At 43.0% G+C, this 14361-nt stretch overlaps 1 long non-coding RNA gene across 2 annotated transcripts; it reads left to right on the plus strand.

The window, feature by feature from the left end:
* Positions 1-2370: 2370 nt before the first annotated feature.
* LOC118916732 (uncharacterized) lies at positions 2371-7784 on the plus strand. 2 transcript variants are annotated; one of them, XR_005026509.2, is made up of 3 exons: positions 2371-3047; positions 3167-3260; positions 7316-7784. It is a non-coding gene; the product is annotated as an uncharacterized LOC118916732 (long non-coding RNA). The 2 variants fall into 2 exon arrangements; XR_008994563.1 differs by having other exon boundaries at positions 2373-3047; positions 3170-3260.
* The last annotated feature ends 6577 nt before the right edge of the window (positions 7785-14361 follow it).

Here is a 14361-nt window from a genome sequence, read left to right on the forward strand (position 1 = left end):
GGAATGCATAATTTCTCAACAAAGTTCATAGGAATTTAAGAAGTTGGGGAGAATGTAAACTGAATCAATACAGGAGATAGATGAAATGAGTATCTACAATAGGCTTGGCAAGGACGAAGCATTTACTTCTCTTAAAAGCATTGATAGTTGGCAGAGTAGGTGACTGATGCTCAAGCATGATGCAGTTTTTCATCTTTATCCTCTGTCAATATTAGTGCCAGAGACATGGGCTAAGACCAGAAGTTAGACTAAATTCTAGCACCAGCCCGCCTCCAAATTCCTTGGTTTCCTTAATTTTCTTTTCCATCATATGAAAGTTGAAGTACATCATTTAATATTTTTTAAGAAGAACATCTCAAACATTACTGAAAAGCTACATATTCCCAGGCTAGTAAGTGACACTTAAATGAGATAAATTTTTCTGAGTCACTTGGCTTGCTGATTGACTGTATGTGAGCTATGCCCAAATCATGAATTAAAGCCATGCTCCTCTGAGCCCAGGCAAACAGGGGCTCAGGGCATATCCCTTGGCTTAATCATCAGAAACCTGCCCAATATGTTCACAGTTAGATTTCTGACTATGACGTTCAAATACTAGGCAATATGGTAGAAAACTATCCCTAGAAGTAGTCAGAGTTGGAAAAGAAATCTACTTTTCCATCATCAGCTTCTGCTTTATTTAAATCCAACCTTTTCTAAAGGTTGGATAGATGGTGAAGTATAACAAGGAATTAAAACTATGACTAATGATATGAATATAATTAAGTAATATTGATTCAGATTCAAATTACCCTCTTTATGAGGTTTTGGGGTTCTTTTTCATATTATAAGTGCTTAGAATGCAGAGCATGTAATCTTGACTCTCACCTAGTCCCTTCTGCCATGTCTGCCATATCATGTTTTCAATCCCAGCCTTTTTTTATTTTTTATTTTTTTACCTCTCGGGGCCTTTCACTTCTGTTTCTTTCTCTTCAACCAATTGTCTCCTACTCAAAAAAATGGCCCTTCTCACCTGAGATCCAAACAACATGCTGTGTTATTCCATTAAGACACTTGCAGCCTTAGATGACATGTGATTTTAATATCCCAAGAGAGGAATCACCTCCTGAAAACTGTTTTTGAAAAATGAATTTCAAGGAAGTTTACTGTGTTGTTTGATTTAGTCATTGACTAAATAGGATTTTGATTATATTCTCCTTTAGTTATTTTACTTAGGGGTCGACATGGTTAAGTTAAGTTAGAATTTCCCTTCCTTGAACAGACTCAGTCCTGAAGGGTGAGCCAGTTATTACGATGTATTGAACCTGATGCAGACACAGCATTGACACCATTCACTCCTTTGTTTTTAAAGTACGAAATTGTGCACTTATTATTCATTTTGCTATATGCAGTTGACTTTCTGAAGATGTATTTGCTCAAAGCCTTGATAAAAGTGAAATAAAATCTTGCTTCAGTTTAGTCAAGTATCAAGCTAATTTCTAATCAAGTTTCATTTACAGCTGTATACTATAACGATATTCATGTGACTGATATTTTATAGGTGAAAGATGATAATTTCACCAAAAGCTAACAATTGCTGAGAATTTCTGATGATCAGGGATTTTATACTCTTCCTCTTTTCTAAAGCTCACACCATATGAAGTGGGTGTATGTTACTCTCCTAATTTTCTGTTGAGGGTTTGAAGCTTCGTAAGTTCAGAAACTTGACCAAGGTCACACAGGTAACAAGGGAGAGAGGAGTTAAGCCAGCCATGCAGAATGTATGTCCTGAAAGCAGTTCTCTTCTCTTGCTCCTCAAACTTTGATTTGGGGACCAGTAGCATTAGCATCTAGTGCTTAAATGGAGGCAGAGGACCTCAAGTAGGGCAAACAAGGCATGGTAGTTTGCCCAGGACATCCCCAGTTTCAGCTCAGAAAGTCCCTTGTTCCAAGAGATTCTTCCATCGCAGGGAGACCCAGGTGGTTTGTCATCCTCATCTCAGCCCCTGTCCTGAACCCGTGAATCAGAATGTGCACTGCATGTGTCCCCCAGTGACTGAGAAGCACATGATGCGTGGGAAGTGTTTGCTCTTTAAAGTTCCCTTCATTGAATGACTCTTTCATAAAAAGATTTCTAGAGAAACGAAATCTTGGAACCAGCTTGCGTTTGTTGCATTGACAATGGCTCAACTGACCAAGTCATACTAGGTGCTCACGGAGATTAAAATTCTGATTTTTGTCTCCAGAAATCCACATCTCCTGAAGAAAGAAGTTGCCCCATTCTCCAGCAGAGACATTAAACTATTCAGTTACCATGATTTGAACTCATAATGCTGCAAAAACTGAAAAAAAGCCTGTTGGATTTTTCCATCTGATTGTAGCAAGAAGGATGTAGGTTGTCAAAAAATTGTAATTTTAACTGAAAAGTGACATATAAATCTATTGATAGGGTACAGAACATAGCTGACATCCGTATTGCCGGTCTCGGGTTGTATTCTCACTGGATTAAGAAGCCGTGTCACTTTATTAGCAGAAGCCACACTTGTCATATCCTAGTTTAAATGGTATGGCTTGTTTAATAAGCCTTTCATATTTCACTTATACACTTTTATGCCTAGGATTTCACTGATGAAATTCTCCCAGCATGTGCGATCTCGGGGGACATAGCTAGAATACTGAGAAAGTTGGCAATGACTATTTTCTATCTTATAGCATAGATTAAAAATGGTTAGACCTGGAAGATACCTTGGGGAAAACATAGCCCATTTAATTTATGAATTAGGAAATTGAGACCTATCAGAGTTGAACAACTTCCTGTGGCCTTCCAGCAAGTTCATAGTACAGAGAGGCCCGGAACTTGGTGTGGCTAAGAATAGATCTGATCATCTTGGGCTTGCTTTGAGTGTTCCTCTTGTGACTTGAAATAAAATTCATAGTTGTTACACTGAAAGAAAATTTTAGACTCTTACTGAAGAATTATATGGTCCCGAATGTCTGGGAAGTGAAGGAGGAATCTGACATTGCAGAGCTCCAGCGATTATTTGCTCCCCTTCCCACCCAAGATCAAGGTAACAGAGCAGCAGTCAGCCAGTTGTTTAAGCCTCTGAGAATTATGTTCCACATTTGATTTAATTTTTAATCTTAGGAAAATTAATTAACTCTTCTGTATCTTTTATTATCTGTAAAGTAGTTTCAGAAGCAGTTCTGTCTCTGACTAAAATGATTATCAGAAGGAGGACATGGCTATTGTGTGCCTAACATATGGCGCTGCAAAGCAGGAGGTAAGGGAGTCTTCCCGTAATTATGTAAATTCTCCTGCTACAGAAGAAGAGGAGGATGTAAGATGTGGAGTCTGAGGCAGGCCAGATCAGTAGCATTGAGAGAAAGAAAAGGAAAAAGAAACTACAATCAAAACTTAAGAGTCTTCATATCAAACTCAGAGAGCAGAATAAGAGAATAAAGTGTTGAAAAAAATAGCAAAGTAGTAACAGTTTTAGATTTTTAAAAAGGAGCCTGCAGACTTGATAAGGAAAGTAAGAAATGTTTAATACACTGCAGTAAGGATGAATAACTCATTCATATGCTTGGAGTAAAGAAGGACTTTCATTTTTTCAACAAACATTGATCTTTAGGAAGATTTAGAACAGAGGTGTACAAGGGTCTGTAGAGTAATTTTTGTCTGGAAAACCTTGATTAGAAAGCCAATGGAGATGACAGAGAGACATCTTAGTAGTCAGAGATGCCAAGTATGAAAGCATATGATGTCAGTTTTAGGAGTGGCCAAACTAGATTTAATTATGAGGGAAATTTCTGGAGAAGAAAATAAAAACTGCTGGCTGAGTGCCACCAAAATGCCAGGACGGAGCAGTACGATAAGGCTGTTTACATATTATTTACAAATGAAATGCTTGTTAAATACAACAGATGCCTATGATGAAAAGACATCAGAAGGCTTATGTCAGTTGAATAAGAAACTGGATCATCTTTAGGTGTAAACAAGGGACATATCTATATATCTATATCTATATAGATAGATATATGAAGGTAAAATTTTGACTTAGGGAATCTAGAATAAAGGGTTTATTTTGCAACTTCCCCATGAACACCTGAGGACTTATTGGGAAGCCATGCCTTGGCTTTATATGCAGACCCATGTATGATTTAGGTAAGGGGGTCCTTCTCTGTTCTCTCAGTGCTCAAGGTAGGGGCAAGGGGACACAGACACTTACAATTATGAACTTTGGACTCTCCAGGTAGAGATGTTTAATATAATCAGTATCAAATTTAAGGGACATTCAGATATTCACCTGAAGAGGGCAGTATGGCGGAAATTGCATCAAAATGGATTTGTCCAGAACTTTCATACTCAAAAATGGGAAATGACTAAATGCCCATTATTAGTATAGAAGTTTGCCGGAGGCCTGCAAAGTGTTTAAGAAAGAATATTTCCTCTTTACAATAACCCTATAAGGTAGATCTATTATTATCCTCTTGTTTTATAGATAGAAGCTGAGGCTTAGCAAAGCCAACCAACTTCATCCTATTAGAATGACAGCAAAGAGGACTTGGATGTTAACCTAGCATGTTTGAATCCAGAGTTTGTATGGTCACCAGGCTCTGCGAAGTTGCGCAGTGTAAGAACACAGACTCGGAAACTCGAGTGCCCGGGGGACACTGGCAGTGTCACTCTGGCAAGTCAGCTGACCTCTCTGGGTCTCAGTGTCCTCATCTTTAAATGGTTTGTTATGAGGAGTCAATTAGTTAAACGTATGAAGTCCTGGTTTGCAGTGATCATTTAATAAAGATTAGCTACAGGTACTTTCCAAGTCTGAATAGGTGGAAAGCAAATGAAAACTAGAAAAGAGCGTATATCTGGGCAGTTATTCCTTGCTCACAGCTAACTATCCAGTAGGCAGGTTTTGACTATTTAATAGAATTTACATCAGTGTTCTCACAAGGCCACTCCAAATCTGTCCCTTATACTCAACGTTTACAGTAGATGCCTGCTTTTCCTGTAGATTCTGCTCACTGGCATCTCTGATTTACATGCCAAATACTGCTTTGATTCTATCATGTTTTCCTAAAAATTCTCCAAGTCTCTCTAATGCCACTAAAGTCCTAAACACACCAATCGGCTCATCACAGGACTAAATTTGTCTTTCCTACCACATTTCTTAGGAGTCTTCCACATAAACTCCGCCCCGTCAATGTGTTGATTAAATCTTGAACATGGGTGGATCAATCCTGTTGATGTTTTTAGACACGCCTCCCCTTGCATGCCTGTCCATACCCACACCATTTTCCTGACCGCTTCTCCACTGTCCTGCAGGGAAGCTCCTCTCTTCTTCATTTTCTAGAGTGTCTCATCTTGATATTATACAAAACAGGGCCTGCCATGTTTAATTCTGTGTGTTGGTATCTTATCTCCTCCTCTTTGCCTGCAAGAATTGAGCATAAGTAAATAACCCAAGACAAACTGTGGAAAGGGGGAATAAAGAAGAATCTTTAAAGCTAATGAAAAATAAAAACTAAGCATGTGAAATAAGCAGAGGTAAAATCAGAAATTCATCATGATTATATAACTTGTTGAAAATATGTGGTTGGCTAAAGAAAGCCCAGGTCCAGAATTGAAGAAGTTGAATAAGGAGGGAGATGCCTCTTCCCTTATTCGAGGACCCAGTGATTAAGAAGATGGAGGAAACACCAAAGGGATAATGCAAAGAACTCTGTGTTTCAGGAAACAGGAATTGAAAACAACCTGTGTGACTTGTGTGGGAAACACAGAGAAGGGTAAATTAGAGAAAGCGCACAAAGCAGAGCCCCAGGGCTCATGGCTTGGATCAGTTCTCTGAATGGCAGATGTTTGCTGGATGCAGGACTGCTTCCACACCAGAATGATGTCCGTGTGAGTTATCAAGGGGTAACTTGAGAAGTAAGGCTTCGCGTTGGCTTCATGTCATTTCTTTGGGCTGTGAAAGAAAGAAAAGTCACATTACTGTGTATTTTTTTCCACCTTGTGTTTCCATCCCACCATAATGAAGAGGCCTTGGGCATCTCTGGGCAGTTTAGGACTAGAACCTGCAACTTCCCACCCAATTTCCTCTTAAAGATTATCATGAAAAGAAATAGGCAGATAGAGAGGCTTGTGGGGGCTGTGTTGTCCCCCACACATGCGCACGAGGAACCGTGTGTGAGCTTTATCTCCATTCCTGGGCACTACAAGATGAATGTTCTGAGGGGACTTCACTGCATTACAGGAAAAGTGGGCCCCAGCAGGGCTTGCCAAAATAAAAATTACACATGAAACAAAGTATTTGGAGTCTTTCTGTAGAAAAGGAGAGATAATATCCATACCATGTGCCATGAGAATTCCCTTGTAGGGGAAAATATATAGCCAAGTGAATTGGGGAAAAATTATTCCCCACTAGGAAAAAAAAAAAATTGTTGCTATTGTGGCATGGGAATTTGCTTCTTAGAGGAGCAGTTTGCTTTGGGAAGGAGGAAATTTAGAGAAGGGTAAAGAAACCCAAGAGCTGGGTGGGTGATTCAGCGGTGGGAATATTTTGGTGGGAAAAATATTTGAAAAAAATAGAAAGAAGGCAGTAAGGGATACAAACAGCGATTTAGAAATAGAATCAGGCCTTGGAACTCGAGCTCACCAGGGGAAGAGAAATTACCTGAATAACAGATTAAAAAACAAATGAGGAAGGCCTGCTTTAGTGATGATGGTGACAGGAGAAGCAACTGCAATGAACCTGAGCAGCACCGGGCATCCGGGGGGCTGTTTCTTCATCTCCCAGGAAGCACTGTTTAGAAGGCTTCACTAGGGTAACCTGGTATGGCCTTTTATAAGGGGCTATCTGCTCGGTGACTTTCCAGGGTGCTTGCTTGGAGAAAACAGGTGAGCTTTTGATGGAAGGAATTTGCTAAATCAATTAGTTCCAGGATTTCTTGTTTTTTCAAATATATGTGATTTAAACAGGTGTTTCCAGTTACACACAAAAAACGGTTATCTGAGGAAGCCCAGGTCAGTCTGGGCAGGATGATGGTGTGTATCCTGCGCTCTGGGGACCTTGCTTTAGCCGCTGTTCCTACCCAGGTCCTGTCTGGCAAGTGGTCACTGCTCAGAAAGTGCTCCTGGGGGGAGTCTGGTAGCTCCACCTTTAGTGTCATCGTGGGAAGGAGGGACAGGAGGGAGAGGGAGGCTCTGTGTGGCACGCCCCAGTGCAGGACGTATCGTTTCCTCATCTTCATTTTTTCCTTTTTCTATCTTGACCGACGAGGTACATGGGCAGGGATATAACTGCTTTTGCCTTTACCTGTGCCTTAAATTCAGATTTCCTTTGCTCTCAGCCATGTGCTCCTCAATAACAACTGCGCTCACTTTATTCAAGGCACACTGAGCACATTTCCCTGACCCTGACTGCAGTGCACATCATGGGAGAAGAATGTGCAGAGGACTTACAGGCCTTGTCCCCGGCACACGTGGAAGCCCGCTGCCGTTTGGTGGAGATGCAGGCAGAAGCATGAGGGGGCCAAATGGACAAAACTTGCCCAGACGAGAGCCTGGGTGGCCACACCTCCTTTTTTTGTGGCCCACCTTGCCTCGGGAGTTCCGCTGGACTGTCCCGCTGCCCCGAGCTGCTCACGCTCCCTCGTGGGTGAACTCTGGGGTGCATCCTTCTCTACAGGGTGGTCACCTCCCACCTCTCTCTTTCTGCTCTAGCTCACCCTGCCTGAGTTGTATCCTGTTCTCTGTGCTCTCTTCTCCAAGGAGATAAACTGGTAAGAGAAGAACCATGCATATTAAGCCAATAGTATATTTTATGTTGTGAAGTTTACAGTCATTTCCATATGACTTTGGCATTTGTAAGAATTCGGGCCATTGCGGGTGGTGGCTGCCATCCCCCTCTTGTATAGGTGTTGAGCCTTGACCAGGATGTCTAACATGAATTGCGTGGAGACAGAGGCGGGGCTTGACAGAGACAGAGCCCAAGTTGTATGATTTTAAGTCCAAATGTATGAACCCTCCCAGTGATGTTTCTTCACCTTAAAAATCTTGAGACACATACTTAACCACTTAAATATTTATCCTGAATGGGAGGACCTCAAGCTAGCTAGCTGGGATGGTCATTTTGTGATTGGGAAGACACAACCAATAATTAAATCTGAGTTTCTAAGACCCTAACTTTTAAAAGGGAAACTAGGAGGTAAAACAGGTGGTGGTGGTTAGATTTCTTATTATATCTGAATCAGGAAATCTTTGTACAGGGCAGAATATTTGATTTTTGACAGTATCATAATTTGACTTGATAAAAAGTTGGGTTGCCTGATAAATCTATGAGTTATGGGAAAATGTGATTATTGTTTAACTGATAATAAGTAAAATAAAAAGGTGATATAGTTCATCTGAGCAAGGCAGCAAATTATTAGCAAATATAAAAGTAACAAATTTGAAAGTAACTTCTGGGAGGTCATAATAGGAAATAAATATAGTGGTGAAGCCATTTATTGTTATTCAAATAGTAACTGGGCTACTGATGACAGGCAGATTTCTGTTTTCAAGGAAAACATAATACACGGAGCATTGAGAGCTCAATATTTGTTTGGGAGAATAAGTTATTTGGGGAAGAAAAAATTCGAATGGGAAAATGACCCATTAAAATCTTAGCCACATTTAGAGCCAGTCACAAAGAAAAAAATTCTACATAAGTCAGGACGGAAAAACATTTCCAAGGAAAATCAGTCTCCAAGGGAATAGGGAGGAGGGATAATTGCCCTCTCTTTGAAGCAAATAAAACATGATTCGGTTTAATTAGAAATTCCTTGCTGTATGGGAATGGCTTTGGGGAGAAAGCCAGAGCCATTGCTGGGGACCACACAGTGCTTCCTCCTCCTCCTCTTCAGGCCAGAGACATGGGCCATTGACTGACAATAAGCAGCCTCCCCTGTTTGCAGGCAGGTGGCTGGGTGCCTAAACTCACAGGCATGCAGAGGTTGTACCATAGTTCGTTGCAGGAGACAGCTCCAGTTACGGTGCACCGACAACCCATGTGCCTGGGAGCAACGCCCCCAGCACCCACTGCCCACCCCTCTGTCTGTGCGCCGTGAGGACTTCTGGATTTCTACACCCCCTGGGTTGCTATGAGCTAATCTTCCCTCCTGCTGTCAAAGGGAGAGGGCATTGGGCTCACTTGGAAACTTCAAAACTCAGCTCATTTCTAATAAGTTCAAGTTTTATGGTTTAAAGAACTTTTATCAGTAAATAAAGGTCAACCATCTGGCAACAATGTGTCTGTTTGGCTCTGCTTTGGTTGTCTACACAATGTTGTAAAAATATCACAGTCTAGTATGACATTAGCAGAGTGTGACATCTGGGCTTATACAAAATACAAGAGTTGGCAAGGGGACTAATTTCCCTTCTGAAAAACTGCCATGGCACAAAGGGACCAAGGACAACCGGATGGCTGAGCATAAAGCCCTGGACGTTGCTGTCATTGAGCCAGCAGCATCCTCCTGACTGTCCCCCTGCAAGGGGAAGGGGCCTGTTTGCACCAGAGGGTCATGATGCTGGATTGCCATGGGCCTTTGAGAAATGGAGCCTGTTTTAGCACAAGAAAATTGTTCTCTAACCTGCAGTGCTAGGTGGTCATGCATTCAAGAACTAAATGAGGCTGCCTAAAAAAAAAAAGGTACTGTAGGTATGGCAGTAATAAAGCCGGGCAGCTTCTCAATGGGTTTAGATGTTAGAGCATTTACTTTGAGGGTTGAACATGTATAATTAAATTTTGGCACTTCTTTTAGGTGGTAATGATTTTTGTTAAATTTCTCTTTTGTATGACCCCTTTTATGAGTTCAAGACAAATGCCATATTTATTTTTTCCCCGTTCGGCTCTGTGGGTGCATTTTAATGCACTGTAAAATCTACACGATAACATGTCACTAACAGAAAGAACACATCGTCCAGACATGACCGTTGTGGCAATCTCTGTTAAAGCTGATTTTTTTCTTTTTTAAAGAAAAGAGAGAGGAACAAATTTAAAGAAAATTTCTCTCATCTTTGGGCACTCAATTTTTGTGAAGATTCAGGCACTGTTAGTGGCTGGTGGTATTCCTAAGGGGGAAATTGCAGTAGCAATTTTTCACAGGGATTAAAAAAATTCCCTAAGCTTTAAGAAGTTTTATCTAAAGCTGTAATGTCTGTTTAGGTATAACTAGGATGAAAAATGTTTAGTCAGGAATCCCAAAATTATTGAAATCATGAGAATGCAAAGCTTTTACAAAATTCTGCACCATCGTAATGGAATTCACTGGTGACGCATGGAGGTGGCATGGAATCCCCATTGCTTTTTGTGGTAAGTGGTGTTGGCCAAGAGGAAATACAAGCTTCCTCCTGTGTGCCCTCTGCCCATTGCCGCCTGATTTCCTTACTTAAGGTTGAAATAGCAAAATTGTTGCCAGTCCCCATCTGCCCCCCTGTGAGGACCCAGAGAACATGCAGGCAGAGCTGATGAGGAGGAAGAGAGCAAAGGGCACCCTCCTGCCCTGCCAGGGCACCCAGCGAGCGGCCTCAGAATGAAGGGGAGTGCAAGCGTTCAGCATTTCCAGTTTTCATCCCAGGAGCTCCCAGCGCAGAGGCTCATGGGCGATGAGGCAAGAGGAGGCCTTGCCTGGAGAGTAGGTCCCAGGCTCCCCACAGCTAGTGCTTCCTCAGCAATTACCACCCCCCAGCCCAGGGCCGTTTCTCATTGATTCTCATTCCTCTTGCACTGAATGATTCCCTCCCAGCAGTCAGAGAGGATGACTGACTGTGCTTCCAGCATTTAAAGGTGTGACTTCCGGGCCTGGGAAGGGGGCCTGGTGTCAGGGTGGCTTTTGCGTTGCTCCAGTTCTTCTCTCTGGGAAACTTGCTTTGCAGAGAGCCGCCTAACCCTTCAGTTATGATGTCCTTATAAAGATGCAGCACTTTCGTCACAGCCTGGAGAGGCCAAGGGGTGCAAGGGGTGCCTGCTGCAGTGAGATTTCCATGCCCCCTGTTTGAAGAGGCTACATTCTGCCTTGCTTTCCCAAACTTAATATTATCCTTCCATTGGGGGTAGTCTCAAGATAGAACAAGGTCCTGACATAACTCCCAGGGTGGAGTGTTGATGGGCACTCCTGGGGCACCTGGAAGCTCCTGGGAAGGGACCTGTGTCCTGTCCTGGGCTCTAAGTCTGCGTGGCATCTCCACGTGCCTGCCCTTGCTCTGCTTGGGGGCCGCTGTCAGCTGCCAGCGCAGGGCTCTGCCCCAGAACTGAGAGCGGGCTTAAATGAGAGCACTCCTTCAGCCTTGGCCAACACCCTGAGGCTCAGGCTTGAGATCATGTGCAAATTGGGAGCTGAGTCAATGGTTTGCAAGGAGTAGCACCACATGCCACCAGGAACACGCTCCCCATTTACTGCTCCCCTTCCCTTTTTATTGAGACTGAGTTTCTGTACTGTAGAGTTAATGATTCGCAAGGGCACAGTTCAGTAGTCTGTAGCACGTGCATAAGGTGGTACCACCATCACCAGAGTCAGAGCATTTCCGTCCCCTCGGAGCCAACCCCTGCCCACCGCACCTGACTCCCATCCCTTCCCCAGTAGCCATGGGCCTCTCCATGTAAGTATATCTGGATTTGCCTGTTCTGGCACTGCATATCAATGGCCTTTGCATTGACTTCTATTAGTGGCATCATGTTTTCAAAGATCATCTATGTGGCAGTATGGGTCAGAATTCCCTTCCTTTTTAAGGCTGAGTAAAGGTCCATCGTACATACATACCGCGATTTGTTTATCCCTTCATCCACTGATGAACATCTGAGTTATTTTCACTTTTTGGCTATGGAGTAATGCTGCTAAAAGGATTTTTGTGCAAGTATTTGTATGAACATGTTTTCAATTTTTCTCTCCCCTTTTCATTTCTTTCATGGGCTAAAGTCCCAAGACTAGATCTCTGCTGCCTTTTCTTTTCTTTCATTTCTTTTCTCTTTTCTTTTCTTTTCTTTCATTTCTTTTCTCTTTTCTTTTCTTTTCTTTCATTTCATTTCTTTTCTTTTTTTCTTTTCTTTTGGAGAAGCAGTGTGTGTAGTGGAAAGAATATGAACTTTGTGGGGGGACATATGCAATTATGTGCAATTTCCTGCTCTGTTACCTAATCTCTCAGCCTCAATTTCCTCATTGGTAAAATGGGTATGAGTGTACCTATTTCAAAAGGATAATGTCAGTTAGGTGAGATGTTAATTCTTATGTGGATGTAAGTTCCTGATTCTCTGGCCTCGTCTTTGTTTCCACTGCTTCAACCGCGAAAAGCTCCTGTGTGTTTTGGCCCCAACGGAGCCCAGAATTAGAGGTCCTCCCACACTGCTGTCCTAGGGCCTGCACTGCCCTCCCAGACTCCCTGAGCTGACCTCCGTCATGAGTTGTTTTCTGAGCTGCCTCCCCTGGGGCTGACCACTGTGTGAATGGAGGCTGCTCCTGCGTGCCGTGGCCTCCGTTAGTCAGGGCCCCTCTGCCCCTCAGAGCCGGCTGAGAAGCAGGGGCTTTTGTTCATTCCCTCCCTTTAAAAATGATACAGTGGTGATTTGAACAACGGAATAGTGTCTTGTACCCCAAACTTAAGAAATAATGAAAGGAAGAAGGAAGATATGAATACATACTTTGGAAAAATTTTTGTGGGGAGGGAGGCTGGACCTGTGCCCAGTGCATATTATCACATTTAATCCTAACAACACTAGGATAGGGGCCCTTCTTCCACAAGGGAGGATTGAGGCCTAGAGACGTCAGTTAATTTGTTGAACTAAGTGGCAGATTTGGGGTCTGATCTTAGATAAATTTGATGTGAAGGCTTCTGTCCTTCCACAATAGAGGGGGTTCCAGAGCCGCGCTCTTTATTCCTGTCCTCAGAAGCAGGTGATGGTTTCCTCGACTTCTTCAGGGTCACAGTGTGCTTGCTGGGCAATCCCCAGGTCTCTGCAGCAGAAACAAAGGCTTATTCTTGCTCACATGGCATGCTGGGGATAGGGTTCCTCTTCCTGTCTTCTTCACCTTGGGCGTGTGCTGAAGGAGCAAACCATTTCGGGGGTGCCCCTTGCTCACGCCGAAGGAAGCACCATGGCAGGATCATGACGCCTATGAGAGCTGCTGGTACCGTGTAAAATGCATTGCCTCTGCTCACAGACCATTGGCCGCAGCTGGTCACATGACCACACCTCATGTCAACATTGTGTGGTGTATTTTCCTCCCACAGGGAGAACTGGAACTGGTAGAAAAGAATGGAATATTCTGACCAAATCATGTAGTCTTCATGTGTGATGTCCGCATTACCGTGGAGACATAAGAACAGTAGGAATTATGATCCGTGCCTTCCTGGAGTGCCCCCTGCCTCCGTGCCCCCCATCCCAGGTGTCTTGCTGCCTCTTCCTCCTCTAACAAGCCTCCAAGCATGAGTGCGTCCCAGCATGCGTTCAGGCCTCTCCTCTCTTCTCTCAAACTCCAGATGACCTTATCCAGCATGGCTTTAATTACCCTCAACTTGCTGGTAACTGCCTAATTTATCTTTCAAGTCCTGACCTCTCTCCAGGCTCCAAGTACCTTATGTTATCTCTGCTTGGAATTATAATGTGCAATTCAAATGTAATATGTCCAACATGGAACCTCTGATTCCTGTCCATCCCCACCCTGGTTGGCCATCTTCCCTGTTGCCATAAATGGTTCTACCCTCCACCCAGTGATTCAGAGCAGAAATCTGGGGTCCCTCCCTTTCGCTCACTCCTGTGTCAAATCCATCAGCAACACATGTTTACAGCTCTCACATCATTCCCAGAAGAGTCCTCATCCCTCATTTATAAATGCCAGCATACTAGCTCAAGCTGCTATCTCACCTTGATTACTGGAGCAGTCCACTAATTCGCTTCTGTACTCCTTTTCTTTTCTACCTAAAACTCTTCTTACCAGTCAGAATGATTTTACAAATGTAGAAATTAGGTTATGCCTTTTCTTCCGCTGAAAACCTTCTCAAGATTTAACATTGCCTTTAGAAAAATAATGAAAGTTCCATGTCATGGGTTACAAGGCCTTGTGTGATCTGGCAGTTGCCCAGTATACTGGGCTGACTAGTGTTCCCTTAAAATTCATGACCACCTGGAACCTTAGAATGTGACCTTGTTTGGAAATAGCTTTTTTGTAATTAATTATGCCATAATTAGTTATGTAAAGGTGAGGTGATACTGGGTAAGCACGGGCCCTAAGTCTATGACTGGTATCCTCATGAGAAGATGAGAGACACAGAACCATGAAGGAGATGCACAGGATGCAGGGCAGGTGAGGTGGAGGCACAGAGGCAGCCATGAGCCTAGGGGCACC

This window comes from Manis pentadactyla, chromosome 17 (genome assembly GCF_030020395.1).
Source record: "Manis pentadactyla isolate mManPen7 chromosome 17, mManPen7.hap1, whole genome shotgun sequence".
NCBI lineage: Eukaryota > Metazoa > Chordata > Mammalia > Pholidota > Manidae > Manis > Manis pentadactyla.